The sequence below is a fragment of the Salmo salar genome, unplaced genomic scaffold, assembly GCF_965601325.2.
Source record: "Salmo salar unplaced genomic scaffold, fSalSal1 ptg000229l, whole genome shotgun sequence".
Taxonomy (NCBI): domain Eukaryota; kingdom Metazoa; phylum Chordata; class Actinopteri; order Salmoniformes; family Salmonidae; genus Salmo; species Salmo salar.
The window spans coordinates 1,461,688-1,474,840 of NW_027675335.1; positions in this window are offsets into that span (position 1 = coordinate 1,461,688).

Here is a 13,153-nt window from a genome sequence, read left to right on the forward strand (position 1 = left end):
AACCTGTCAGTGTGTATATTGATGTATCTGTCTGGGTCTATTTATCCTGTCAGTGTGAATATTGATGTGTTGTCTGAGTCTATTTAACCTGTCAGTGTGAATATTGATGTGTTGTCTGAGTCTATTTAACCTGTCAGTGTGAATATTGATGTGTTGTCTGAGTCTATTTATCCTGTCAGTGTGAATATTGATGTGTTGTAGCTGTCTGAGTCTATTTAACCTGTCAGTGTGAATATTGATGTGTTGTCTGAGTCTATTTAACCTGTCAGTGTGAATATTGATGTGTTGTCTGAGTCTATTTAACCTGTCATTGTGTATATTGATGTGTTGTCTGAGTCTATTTAACCTGTCAGTGTGAATATTTATGTGTTGTCTGAGTCTATTTAACCTGTCAGTGTGAATATTGATGTGTTTTCTGAGTCTATTTATCCTGTCAGTGTGTATATTGATGTGATGTCTGAGTCTATTTAACCTGTCAGTGTGAATATTGATGTGTTGTCTGAGACTATTTAACCTGTCAGTGTGAATATTGATGTGTTGTCTGAGTCTATTTAACCTGTCAGTGTGTATATTGATGTGTTGTCTGAGTCTATTTATCTTGTCATTGTGTATATTGATGTGTTGACTGAGTCTATTTATCCTGTCAGTGTGAGTATTGATGTGTTGTCTGAGTCTATTTAACCTGTCAGTGTGTATATTGATGTGTAGTCTGAGTCTATTTATCCTGTCAGTGTGTATATTGATGTGATGTCTGAGTCTATTTAACCTGTCAGTGTGAATATTGATGTGTTGTCTGAGTCTATTTAACCTGTCAGTGTGTATATTGATGTGTTGTCTGATTCTATTTATCCTGCCAGTGTGAATATTGATGTGTTGTATCTGTCTATTTAACCTGTCAGTGTGTATATTGATGTGTTGTAGCTGTCTGAGTCTATTTAACCTGTCAGTGTGTATATTTATGTATTTTTCTGAGTCTATTTAACCTGTCAGTGTGTATATTGATGTGTTGTCTGAGTCTATTTAACCTGTCAGTGTGTATATTGATGTGTTGTCTGAGTCTATTTATCCTGTCAGTGTGTATATTGATGTGTAGTCTGAGTCTATTTAACCTGTCAGTGTGTATATTGATGTGTTGTCTGAGTCTATTTAACCTGTCAGTGTGAGTATTGATGTGTTGTCTGAGTCTATTTAACCTGTCAGTGTGAATATTGATGTATCTGTCTGAGTCTATTTATCCTGTCAGTGTGAATATTGATGTGTTGTCTGAGTCTATTTAACCTGTCAGTGTGAATATTGATGTTTTGTATCTGTCTGAGTCTATTTAACCTGTCAGTGTTAATATTGATGTGTTGTCTGAGTCTATTTAACCTGTCAGTGTGTATATTGATGTGTTGTCTGAGTCTATTTAAGCTGTCAGTGTGAATATTGATGTGTTGTCTGAGACTATTTAACCTGTCAGTGTGAATATTGATGTGTTGTCTGAGTCTATTTAACCTGTCAGTGTTTATATTGATGTGTTGTCTGAGTCTATTTATCCTGTCATTGTGTATATTGATGTGTTGTCTGAGTCTATTTAACCTGTCAGTGTGAGTATTGATGTGTTGTCTGAGTCTATTTAACCTGTCAGTGTGTATATTGATGTGTAGTCTGAGTCTATTTAACCTGTCAGTGTGTATATTGATGTGTTGTCTGAGTCTATTTAACCTGTCAGTGTGAATATTGATGTGTTGTCTGAGTCTATTTAACCTGTCAGTGTGAATATTGATGTGTTGTCTGAGTCTATTTAACCTGTCAGTGTGAATATTGATGTGTTGTATCTGTCTATTTAACCTGTCAGTGTGTATATTGATGTGTTGTATCTGTCTATTTAACCTGTCAGTGTGTATATTGATGTGTTGTAGCTGTCTGAGTCTATTTAACCTGTCAGTGTGTATATTTATGTATCTGTCTGAGTCTATTTAACCTGTCAGTGTGAATATTGATGTGTTGTCTGAGTCTATTTAACCTGTCAGTGTGTATATTGATGTGTTGTCTGAGTCTATTTAACCTGTCAGTGTGAATATTGATGTGTTGTCTGAGTTTATTTAACCTGTCAGTGTGAATATTGATGTGTTGTCCGAGTCTATTTATCCTGTCAGTGTGAATATTGATGTGTTGTATCTGTCTGAGTTTATTTTTCCTGCCAGTGTGTATATTGATGTGTTGTCTGAGTCTATTTAACCTGTCAGTGTGTATATTGATGTGTTGTTTGAGTCTTATTTAACCTGTCAGTGTGAATATTGATGTGTTGTCTGAGTCTATTTAACATGTCAGTGTGAATATTGATGTATCTTTCTGAGTCTATTTAACCTGTCAGTGTGAATATTTATGTGTTGTCTGAGTCTATTTAACCTGTCAGTGTGAATATTGATGTGTTTTCTGAGTCTATTTATCCTGTCAGTGTGTATATTGATGTGATGTCTGAGTCTATTTAACCTGTCAGTGTGAATATTGATGTGTTGTCTGAGACTATTTAACCTGTCAGTGTGAATATTGATGTGTTGTATCTGTCTATTTAACCTGTCAGTGTGTATATTGATGTGTTGTATCTGTCTATTTAACCTGTCAGTGTGTATATTGATGTGTTGTAGCTGTCTGAGTCTATTTAACCTGTCAGTGTGTATATTTATGTATCTGTCTGAGTCTATTTAACCTGTCAGTGTGAATATTGATGTGTTGTCTGAGTCTATTTAACCTGTCAGTGTGTATATTGATGTGTTGTCTGAGTCTATTTAACCTGTCAGTGTGAATATTGATGTGTTGTCCGAGTCTATTTATCCTGTCAGTGTGAATATTGATGTGTTGTATCTGTTTGAGTCTATTTTTCCTGCCAGTGTGTATATTGATGTGTTGTCTGAGTCTATTTATCCTGTCAGTGTGTATATTGATGTGATGTCTGAGTCTATTTAACCTGTCAGTGTGAATATTGATGTGTTGTCTGAGACTATTTAACCTGTCAGTGTGAATATTGATGTGTTGTCTGAGTCTATTTAACCTGTCAGTGTGTATATTGATGTGTTGTCTGAGTCTATTTATCCTGTCAGTGTGAGTATTGATGTGTTGTCTGAGTCTATTTAACCTGTCAGTGTGTATATTGATGTGTAGTCTGAGTCTATTTATCCTGTCAGTGTGTATATTGATGTGATGTCTGAGTCTATTTAACCTGTCAGTGTGAATATTGATGTGTTGTCTGAGTCTATTTAACCTGTCAGTGTGTATATTGATGTGTTGTCTGAGTCTATTTATCCTGCCAGTGTGAATATTGATGTGTTGTATCTGTCTATTTAACCTGTCAGTGTGTATATTGATGTGTTGTAGCTGTCTGAGTCTATTTAACCTGTCAGTGTGTATATTTATGTATCTGTCTGAGTCTATTTAACCTGTCAGTGTGAATATTGATGTGTTGTCTGAGTCTATTTAACCTGTCAGTGTGTATATTGATGTGTTGTCTGAGTCTATTTAACCTGTCAGTGTGTATATTGATGTGTTGTCTGAGTCTATTTATCCTGTCAGTGTGAATATTGATGTGTTGTCTGAGTCTATTTAACCTGTCAGTGTGAATATTGATGTTTTGTATCTGTCTGAGTCTATTTAACCTGTCAGTGTGTATATTGATGTGTTGTCTGAGTCTATTTAACCTGTCAGTGTAAATATTGATGTGTTGTCTGAGTCTATTTAACCTGTCAGTGTGAATATTGATGTGTTGTCTGAGTCTATTTATCCTGTCAGTGTGAATATTGATGTGTTGTATCTGTCTGAGTCTATTTTTCCTGCCACTGTGTATATTGATGTGTTGTCTGAGTCTATTTAACCTGTCAGTGTGAATATTGATGTGTTGTCTGAGTCTATTTAACCTGTCAGTGTGAATATTGATGTTTTGTATCTGTCTGAGTCTATTTAACCTGTCAGTGTGTATATTGATGTGTTGTCTGAGTCTATTTAACCTGTCAGTGTAAATATTGATGTGTTGTCTGAGTCTATTTAACCTGTCAGTGTGAATATTGATGTGTTGTCTGAGTCTATTTATCCTGTCAGTGTGAATATTGATGTGTTGTATCTGTCTGAGTCTATTTTTCCTGCCACTGTGTATATTGATGTGTTGTCTGAGTCTATTTAACCTGTCAGTGTTAATATTGATGTGTTGTCTGAGTCTATTTAACATGTCAGTGTGAATATTGATGTATCTTTCTGAGTCTATTTAACATGTCAGTGTGAATATTGATGTATCTTTCTGAGTCTATTTAACCTGTCAGTGTGAATATTGATGTGTTGTCTGAGTCTATTTAACCTGTCAGTGTGAATATTGATGTATCTGTCTGAGTCTATTTATCCTGTCAGTGTGAATATTGATGTGTTGTCTGAGTCTATTTAACCTGTCAGTGTGAATATTGATGTTTTGTATCTGTCTGAGTCTATTTAACCTGTCAGTGTTAATATTGATGTGTTGTCTGAGTCTATTTAACCTGTCAGTGTGTATATTGATGTGTTGTCTGAGTCTATTTAACCTGTAAGTGTGAATATTGATGTGTTGTCTGAGACTATTTAACCTGTCAGTGTGAATATTGATGTGTTGTCTGAGTCTATTTAACCTGTCAGTGTGTATATTGATGTGTTGTCTGAGTCTATTTATCCTGTCATTGTGTATATTGATGTGTTGTCTGAGTCTATTTAACCTGTCAGTGTGAGTATTGATGTGTTGTCTGAGTCTATTTAACCTGTCAGTGTGTATATTGATGTGTAGTCTGAGTCTATTTAACCTGTCAGTGTGTATATTGATGTGTTGTCTGAGTCTATTTAACCTGTCAGTGTGAATATTGATGTGTTGTATCTGTCTATTTAACCTGTCAGTGTGTATATTGATGTGTTGTATCTGTCTATTTAACCTGTCAGTGTGTATATTGATGTGTTGTAGCTGTCTGAGTCTATTTAACCTGTCAGTGTGTATATTTATGTATCTGTCTGAGTCTATTTAACCTGTCAGTGTGAATATTGATGTGTTGTCTGAGTCTATTTAACCTGTCAGTGTGTATATTGATGTGTTGTCTGAGTCTATTTAACCTGTCAGTGTGAATATTGATGTGTTGTCTGAGTCTATTTAACCTGTCAGTGTGAATATTGATGTGTTGTCCGAGTCTATTTATCCTGTCAGTGTGAATATTGATGTGTTGTATCTGTCTGAGTCTATTTTTCCTGCCAGTGTGTATATTGATGTGTTGTCTGAGTCTATTTAACCTGTCAGTGTGTATATTGATGTGTTGTTTGAGTCTTATTTAACCTGTCAGTGTGAATATTGATGTGTTGTCTGAGTCTATTTAACATGTCAGTGTGAATATTGATGTATCTTTCTGAGTCTATTTAACCTGTCAGTGTGAATATTTATGTGTTGTCTGAGTCTATTTAACCTGTCAGTGTGAATATTGATGTTTTGTATCTGTCTGAGTCTATTTAACCTGTCAGTGTTAATATTGATGTGTTGTCTGAGTCTATTTAACCTGTCAGTGTGTATATTGATGTGTTGTCTGAGTCTATTTAACCTGTCAGTGTGAATATTGATGTGTTGTCTGAGACTATTTAACCTGTCAGTGTGAATATTGATGTGTTGTCTGAGTCTATTTAACCTGTCAGTGTGTATATTGATGTGTTGTCTGAGTCTATTTATCCTGTCATTGTGTATATTGATGTGTTGTCTGAGTCTATTTAACCTGTCAGTGTGAGTATTGATGTGTTGTCTGAGTCTATTTAACCTGTCAGTGTGTATATTGATGTGTAGTCTGAGTCTATTTAACCTGTCAGTGTGTATATTGATGTGTTGTCTGAGTCTATTTAACCTGTCAGTGTGAATATTGATGTGTTGTCTGAGTCTATTTAACCTGTCAGTGTGAATATTGATGTGTTGTCTGAGTCTATTTAACCTGTCAGTGTGAATATTGATGTGTTGTATCTGTCTATTTAACCTGTCAGTGTGTATATTGATGTGTTGTATCTGTCTATTTAACCTGTCAGTGTGTATATTGATGTGTTGTAGCTGTCTGAGTCTATTTAACCTGTCAGTGTGTATATTTATGTATCTGTCTGAGTCTATTTTTCCTGCCACTGTGTATATTGATGTGTTGTCTGAGTCTATTTAACCTGTCAGTGTGAATATTGATGTGTTGTCTGAGTCTATTTAACCTGTCAGTGTGAATATTGATGTTTTGTATCTGTCTGAGTCTATTTAACCTGTCAGTGTGTATATTGATGTGTTGTCTGAGTCTATTTAACCTGTCAGTGTAAATATTGATGTGTTGTCTGAGTCTATTTAACCTGTCAGTGTGAATATTGATGTGTTGTCTGAGTCTATTTATCCTGTCAGTGTGAATATTGATGTGTTGTATCTGTCTGAGTCTATTTTTCCTGCCACTGTGTATATTGATGTGTTGTCTGAGTCTATTTAACCTGTCAGTGTTAATATTGATGTGTTGTCTGAGTCTATTTAACATGTCAGTGTGAATATTGATGTATCTTTCTGAGTCTATTTAACATGTCAGTGTGAATATTGATGTATCTTTCTGAGTCTATTTAACCTGTCAGTGTGAATATTGATGTGTTGTCTGAGTCTATTTAACCTGTCAGTGTGAATATTGATGTATCTGTCTGAGTCTATTTATCCTGTCAGTGTGAATATTGATGTGTTGTCTGAGTCTATTTAACCTGTCAGTGTGAATATTGATGTTTTGTATCTGTCTGAGTCTATTTAACCTGTCAGTGTTAATATTGATGTGTTGTCTGAGTCTATTTAACCTGTCAGTGTGTATATTGATGTGTTGTCTGAGTCTATTTAACCTGTAAGTGTGAATATTGATGTGTTGTCTGAGACTATTTAACCTGTCAGTGTGAATATTGATGTGTTGTCTGAGTCTATTTAACCTGTCAGTGTGTATATTGATGTGTTGTCTGAGTCTATTTATCCTGTCATTGTGTATATTGATGTGTTGTCTGAGTCTATTTAACCTGTCAGTGTGAGTATTGATGTGTTGTCTGAGTCTATTTAACCTGTCAGTGTGTATATTGATGTGTAGTCTGAGTCTATTTAACCTGTCAGTGTGTATATTGATGTGTTGTCTGAGTCTATTTAACCTGTCAGTGTGAATATTGATGTGTTGTATCTGTCTATTTAACCTGTCAGTGTGTATATTGATGTGTTGTATCTGTCTATTTAACCTGTCAGTGTGTATATTGATGTGTTGTAGCTGTCTGAGTCTATTTAACCTGTCAGTGTGTATATTTATGTATCTGTCTGAGTCTATTTAACCTGTCAGTGTGAATATTGATGTGTTGTCTGAGTCTATTTAACCTGTCAGTGTGTATATTGATGTGTTGTCTGAGTCTATTTAACCTGTCAGTGTGAATATTGATGTGTTGTCTGAGTCTATTTAACCTGTCAGTGTGAATATTGATGTGTTGTCCGAGTCTATTTATCCTGTCAGTGTGAATATTGATGTGTTGTATCTGTCTGAGTCTATTTTTCCTGCCAGTGTGTATATTGATGTGTTGTCTGAGTCTATTTAACCTGTCAGTGTGTATATTGATGTGTTGTTTGAGTCTTATTTAACCTGTCAGTGTGAATATTGATGTGTTGTCTGAGTCTATTTAACATGTCAGTGTGAATATTGATGTATCTTTCTGAGTCTATTTAACCTGTCAGTGTGAATATTTATGTGTTGTCTGAGTCTATTTAACCTGTCAGTGTGAATATTGATGTTTTGTATCTGTCTGAGTCTATTTAACCTGTCAGTGTTAATATTGATGTGTTGTCTGAGTCTATTTAACCTGTCAGTGTGTATATTGATGTGTTGTCTGAGTCTATTTAACCTGTCAGTGTGAATATTGATGTGTTGTCTGAGACTATTTAACCTGTCAGTGTGAATATTGATGTGTTGTCTGAGTCTATTTAACCTGTCAGTGTGTATATTGATGTGTTGTCTGAGTCTATTTATCCTGTCATTGTGTATATTGATGTGTTGTCTGAGTCTATTTAACCTGTCAGTGTGAGTATTGATGTGTTGTCTGAGTCTATTTAACCTGTCAGTGTGTATATTGATGTGTAGTCTGAGTCTATTTAACCTGTCAGTGTGTATATTGATGTGTTGTCTGAGTCTATTTAACCTGTCAGTGTGAATATTGATGTGTTGTCTGAGTCTATTTAACCTGTCAGTGTGAATATTGATGTGTTGTCTGAGTCTATTTAACCTGTCAGTGTGAATATTGATGTGTTGTATCTGTCTATTTAACCTGTCAGTGTGTATATTGATGTGTTGTATCTGTCTATTTAACCTGTCAGTGTGTATATTGATGTGTTGTAGCTGTCTGAGTCTATTTAACCTGTCAGTGTGTATATTTATGTATCTCTCTGAGTCTATTTAACCTGTCAGTGTGAATATTGATGTGTTGTCTGAGTCTATTTAACCTGTCAGTGTGTATATTGATGTGTTGTCTGAGTCTATTTAACCTGTCAGTGTGAATATTGATGTGTTGTCTGAGTCTATTTAACCTGTCAGAGTGAATATTGATGTGTTGTCCGAGTCTATTTATCCTGTCAGTGTGAATATTGATGTGTTGTATCTGTCTGAGTCTATTTTTCCTGCCAGTGTGTATATTGATGTGTTGTCTGAGTCTATTTAACCTGTCAGTGTGTATATTGATGTGTTGTTTGAGTCTTATTTAACCTGTCAGTGTGAATATTGATGTGTTGTCTGAGTCTATTTAACATGTCAGTGTGAATATTGATGTGTTGTCTGAGTCTATTTAACCTGTCAGTGTGAATATTGATGTTTTGTATCTGTCTGAGTCTATTTAACCTGTCAGTGTTAATATTGATGTGTTGTCTGAGTCTATTTAACCTGTCAGTGTGTATATTGATGTGTTGTCTGAGTCTATTTAACCTGTCAGTGTGAATATTGATGTGTTGTCTGAGACTATTTAACCTGTCAGTGTGAATATTGATGTGTTGTCTGAGTCTATTTAACCTGTCAGTGTGTATATTGATGTGTTGTCTGAGTCTATTTATCCTGTCATTGTGTATATTGATGTGTTGTCTGAGTCTATTTAACCTGTCAGTGTGAGTATTGATGTGTTGTCTGAGTCTATTTAACCTGTCAGTGTGTATATTGATGTGTAGTCTGAGTCTATTTAACCTGTCAGTGTGTATATTGATGTGTTGTCTGAGTCTATTTAACCTGTCAGTGTGAATATTGATGTGTTGTCTGAGTCTATTTAACCTGTCAGTGTGAATATTGATGTGTTGTCTGAGTCTATTTAACCTGTCAGTGTGAATATTGATGTGTTGTATCTGTCTATTTAACCTGTCAGTGTGTATATTGATGTGTTGTATCTGTCTATTTAACCTGTCAGTGTGTATATTGATGTGTTGTAGCTGTCTGAGTCTATTTAACCTGTCAGTGTGTATATTTATGTATCTGTCTGAGTCTATTTAACCTGTCAGTGTGAATATTGATGTGTTGTCTGAGTCTATTTAACCTGTCAGTGTGTATATTGATGTGTTGTCTGAGTCTATTTAACCTGTCAGTGTGAATATTGATGTGTTGTCTGAGTCTATTTAACCTGTCAGTGTGAATATTGATGTGTTGTCCGAGTCTATTTATCCTGTCAGTGTGAATATTGATGTGTTGTATCTGTCTGAGTCTATTTTTCCTGCCAGTGTGTATATTGATGTGTTGTCTGAGTCTATTTAACCTGTCAGTGTGTATATTGATGTGTTGTTTGAGTCTTATTTAACCTGTCAGTGTGAATATTGATGTGTTGTCTGAGTCTATTTAACATGTCAGTGTGAATATTGATGTATCTTTCTGAGTCTATTTAACCTGTCAGTGTGAATATTTATGTGTTGTCTGAGTCTATTTAACCTGTCAGTGTGAATATTGATGTGTTTTCTGAGTCTATTTATCCTGTCAGTGTGTATATTGATGTGATGTCTGAGTCTATTTAACCTGTCAGTGTGAATATTGATGTGTTGTCTGAGACTATTTAACCTGTCAGTGTGAATATTGATGTGTTGTCTGAGTCTATTTAACCTGTCAGTGTGTATATTGATGTGTTGTCTGAGTCTATTTATCCTGTCATTGTGTATATTGATGTGTTGTCTGAGTCTATTTAACCTGTCAGTGTGAATATTGATGTGTTGTATCTGTCTATTTAACCTGTCAGTGTGAATATTGATGTGTTGTATCTGTCTATTTAACCTGTCAGTGTGTATATTGATGTGTTGTATCTGTCTATTTAACCTGTTAGTGTGTATATTGATGTGTTGTAGCTGTCTGAGTCTATTTAACCTGTCAGTGTGTATATTTATGTATCTGTCTGAGTCTATTTAACCTGTCAGTGTGAATATTGATGTGTTGTCTGAGTCTATTTAACCTGTCAGTGTGTATATTGATGTGTTGTCTGAGTCTATTTAACCTGTCAGTGTGAATATTGATGTGTTGTCTGAGTCTATTTAACCTGTCAGTGTGAATATTGATGTGTTGTCCGAGTCTATTTATCCTGTCAGTGTGAATATTGATGTGTTGTATCTGTCTGAGTCTATTTTTCCTGCCAGTGTGTATATTGATGTGTTGTCTGAGTCTATTTAACCTGTCAGTGTGTATATTGATGTGTTGTTTGAGTCTTATTTAACCTGTCAGTGTGAATATTGATGTGTTGTCTGAGTCTATTTAACATGTCAGTGTGAATATTGATGTATCTTTCTGAGTCTATTTAACCTGTCAGTGTGAATATTTATGTGTTGTCTGAGTCTATTTAACCTGTCAGTGTGAATATTGATGTGTTTTCTGAGTCTATTTATCCTGTCAGTGTGTATATTGATGTGATGTCTGAGTCTATTTAACCTGTCAGTGTGAATATTGATGTGTTGTCTGAGACTATTTAACCTGTCAGTGTGAATATTGATGTGTTGTCTGAGTCTATTTAACCTGTCAGTGTGTATATTGATGTGTTGTCTGAGTCTATTTATCCTGTCATTGTGTATATTGATGTGTTGTCTGAGTCTATTTAACCTGTCAGTGTGAATATTGATGTGTTGTATCTGTCTATTTAACCTGTCAGTGTGAATATTGATGTGTTGTATCTGTCTATTTAACCTGTCAGTGTGTATATTGATGTGTTGTATCTGTCTATTTAACCTGTCAGTGTGTATATTGATGTGTTGTAGCTGTCTGAGTCTATTTAACCTGTCAGTGTGTATATTTATGTATCTGTCTGAGTCTATTTAACCTGTCAGTGTGAATATTGATGTGTTGTCTGAGTCTATTTAACCTGTCAGTGTGTATATTGATGTGTTGTCTGAGTCTATTTAACCTGTCAGTGTGAATATTGATGTGTTGTCTGAGTCTATTTAACCTGTCAGTGTGAATATTGATGTGTTGTCCGAGTCTATTTATCCTGTCAGTGTGAATATTGATGTGTTGTATCTGTCTGAGTCTATTTTTCCTGCCAGTGTGTATATTGATGTGTTGTCTGAGTCTATTTAACCTGTCAGTGTGTATATTGATGTGTTGTTTGAGTCTTATTTAACCTGTCAGTGTGAATATTGATGTGTTGTCTGAGTCTATTTAACATGTCAGTGTGAATATTGATGTATCTTTCTGAGTCTATTTAATCTGTCAGTGTGAATATTGATGTGTTGTCTGAGTCTATTTAACATGTCAGTGTGAATATTGATGTATCTTTCTGAGTCTATTTAACCTGTCAGTGTGAATATTTATGTGTTGTCTGAGTCTATTTAACCTGTCAGTGTGAATATTGATGTGTTTTCTGAGTCTATTTATCCTGTCAGTGTGTATATTGATGTGATGTCTGAGTCTATTTAACCTGTCAGTGTGAATATTGATGTGTTGTCTGAGACTATTTAACCTGTCAGTGTGAATATTGATGTGTTGTCTGAGTCTATTTAACCTGTCAGTGTGTATATTGATGTGTTGTCTGAGTCTATTTATCCTGTCATTGTGTATATTGATGTGTTGTCTGAGTCTATTTAACCTGTCAGTGTAAGTATTGATGTGTTGTCTGAGTCTATTTAACCTGTCAGTGTGTATATTGATGTGTAGTCTGAGTCTGTTTAACCTGTCAGTGTGTATATTGATGTGTTGTCTGAGTCTATTTAACCTGTCAGTGTGAATATTGATGTTTTGTCTGAGTCTATTTAACCTGTCAGTGTGAATATTAATGTGTTGTCTGAGTCTATTTAACCTGTCAGTGTGAATATTGATGTGTTGTATCTGTCTATTTAACCTGTCAGTGTGTATATTGATGTGTTGCATCTGTCTATTTAACCTGTCAGTGTGTATATTGATGTGTTGTAGCTGTCTGAGTCTATTTAACCTGTCAGTGTGTATATTTATGTATCTGTCTGAGTCTATTTAACCTGTCAGTGTGAATATTGATGTGTTGTCTGAGTCTATTTAACCTGTCAGTGTGTATATTGATGTGTTGTCTGAGTCTATTTAACCTGTCAGTGTGAATATTGATGTGTTGTCTGAGTCTATTTAACCTGTCAGTGTGAATATTGATGTGTTGTCCGAGTCTATTAATCCTGTCAGTGTGAATATTGATGTGTTGTATCTGTCTGAGTCTATTTTTCCTGCCAGTGTGTATATTGATGTGTTGTCTGAGTCTATTTAACCTGTCAGTGTGTATATTGATGTGTTGTTTGAGTCTTATTTAACCTGTCAGTGTGAATATTGATGTGTTGTCTGAGTCTATTTAACATGTCAGTGTGAATATTGATGTATCTTTCTGAGTCTATTTAACCTGTCAGTGTGAATATTGATGTGTTGTCTGAGTCTATTTAACCTGTCAGTGTGAATATTGATGTATCTGTCTGAGTCTATTTAACCTGTCAGTGTGAATATTGATGTGTTGTCTGAGTCTATTTAACCTGTCAGTGTGAATATTGATATATCTGTCTGAGTCTATTTAACCTGTCAGTGTGAATATTTATGTGTTCTCTGAGTCTATTTAACCTTTCAGTGTGTATATTGATGTGTTGTCTGAGTCTATTTATCCTGTCAGTGTGAATATTGATGTGTTGTAGCTGTCTGAGTCTATTTAACCTGTCAGT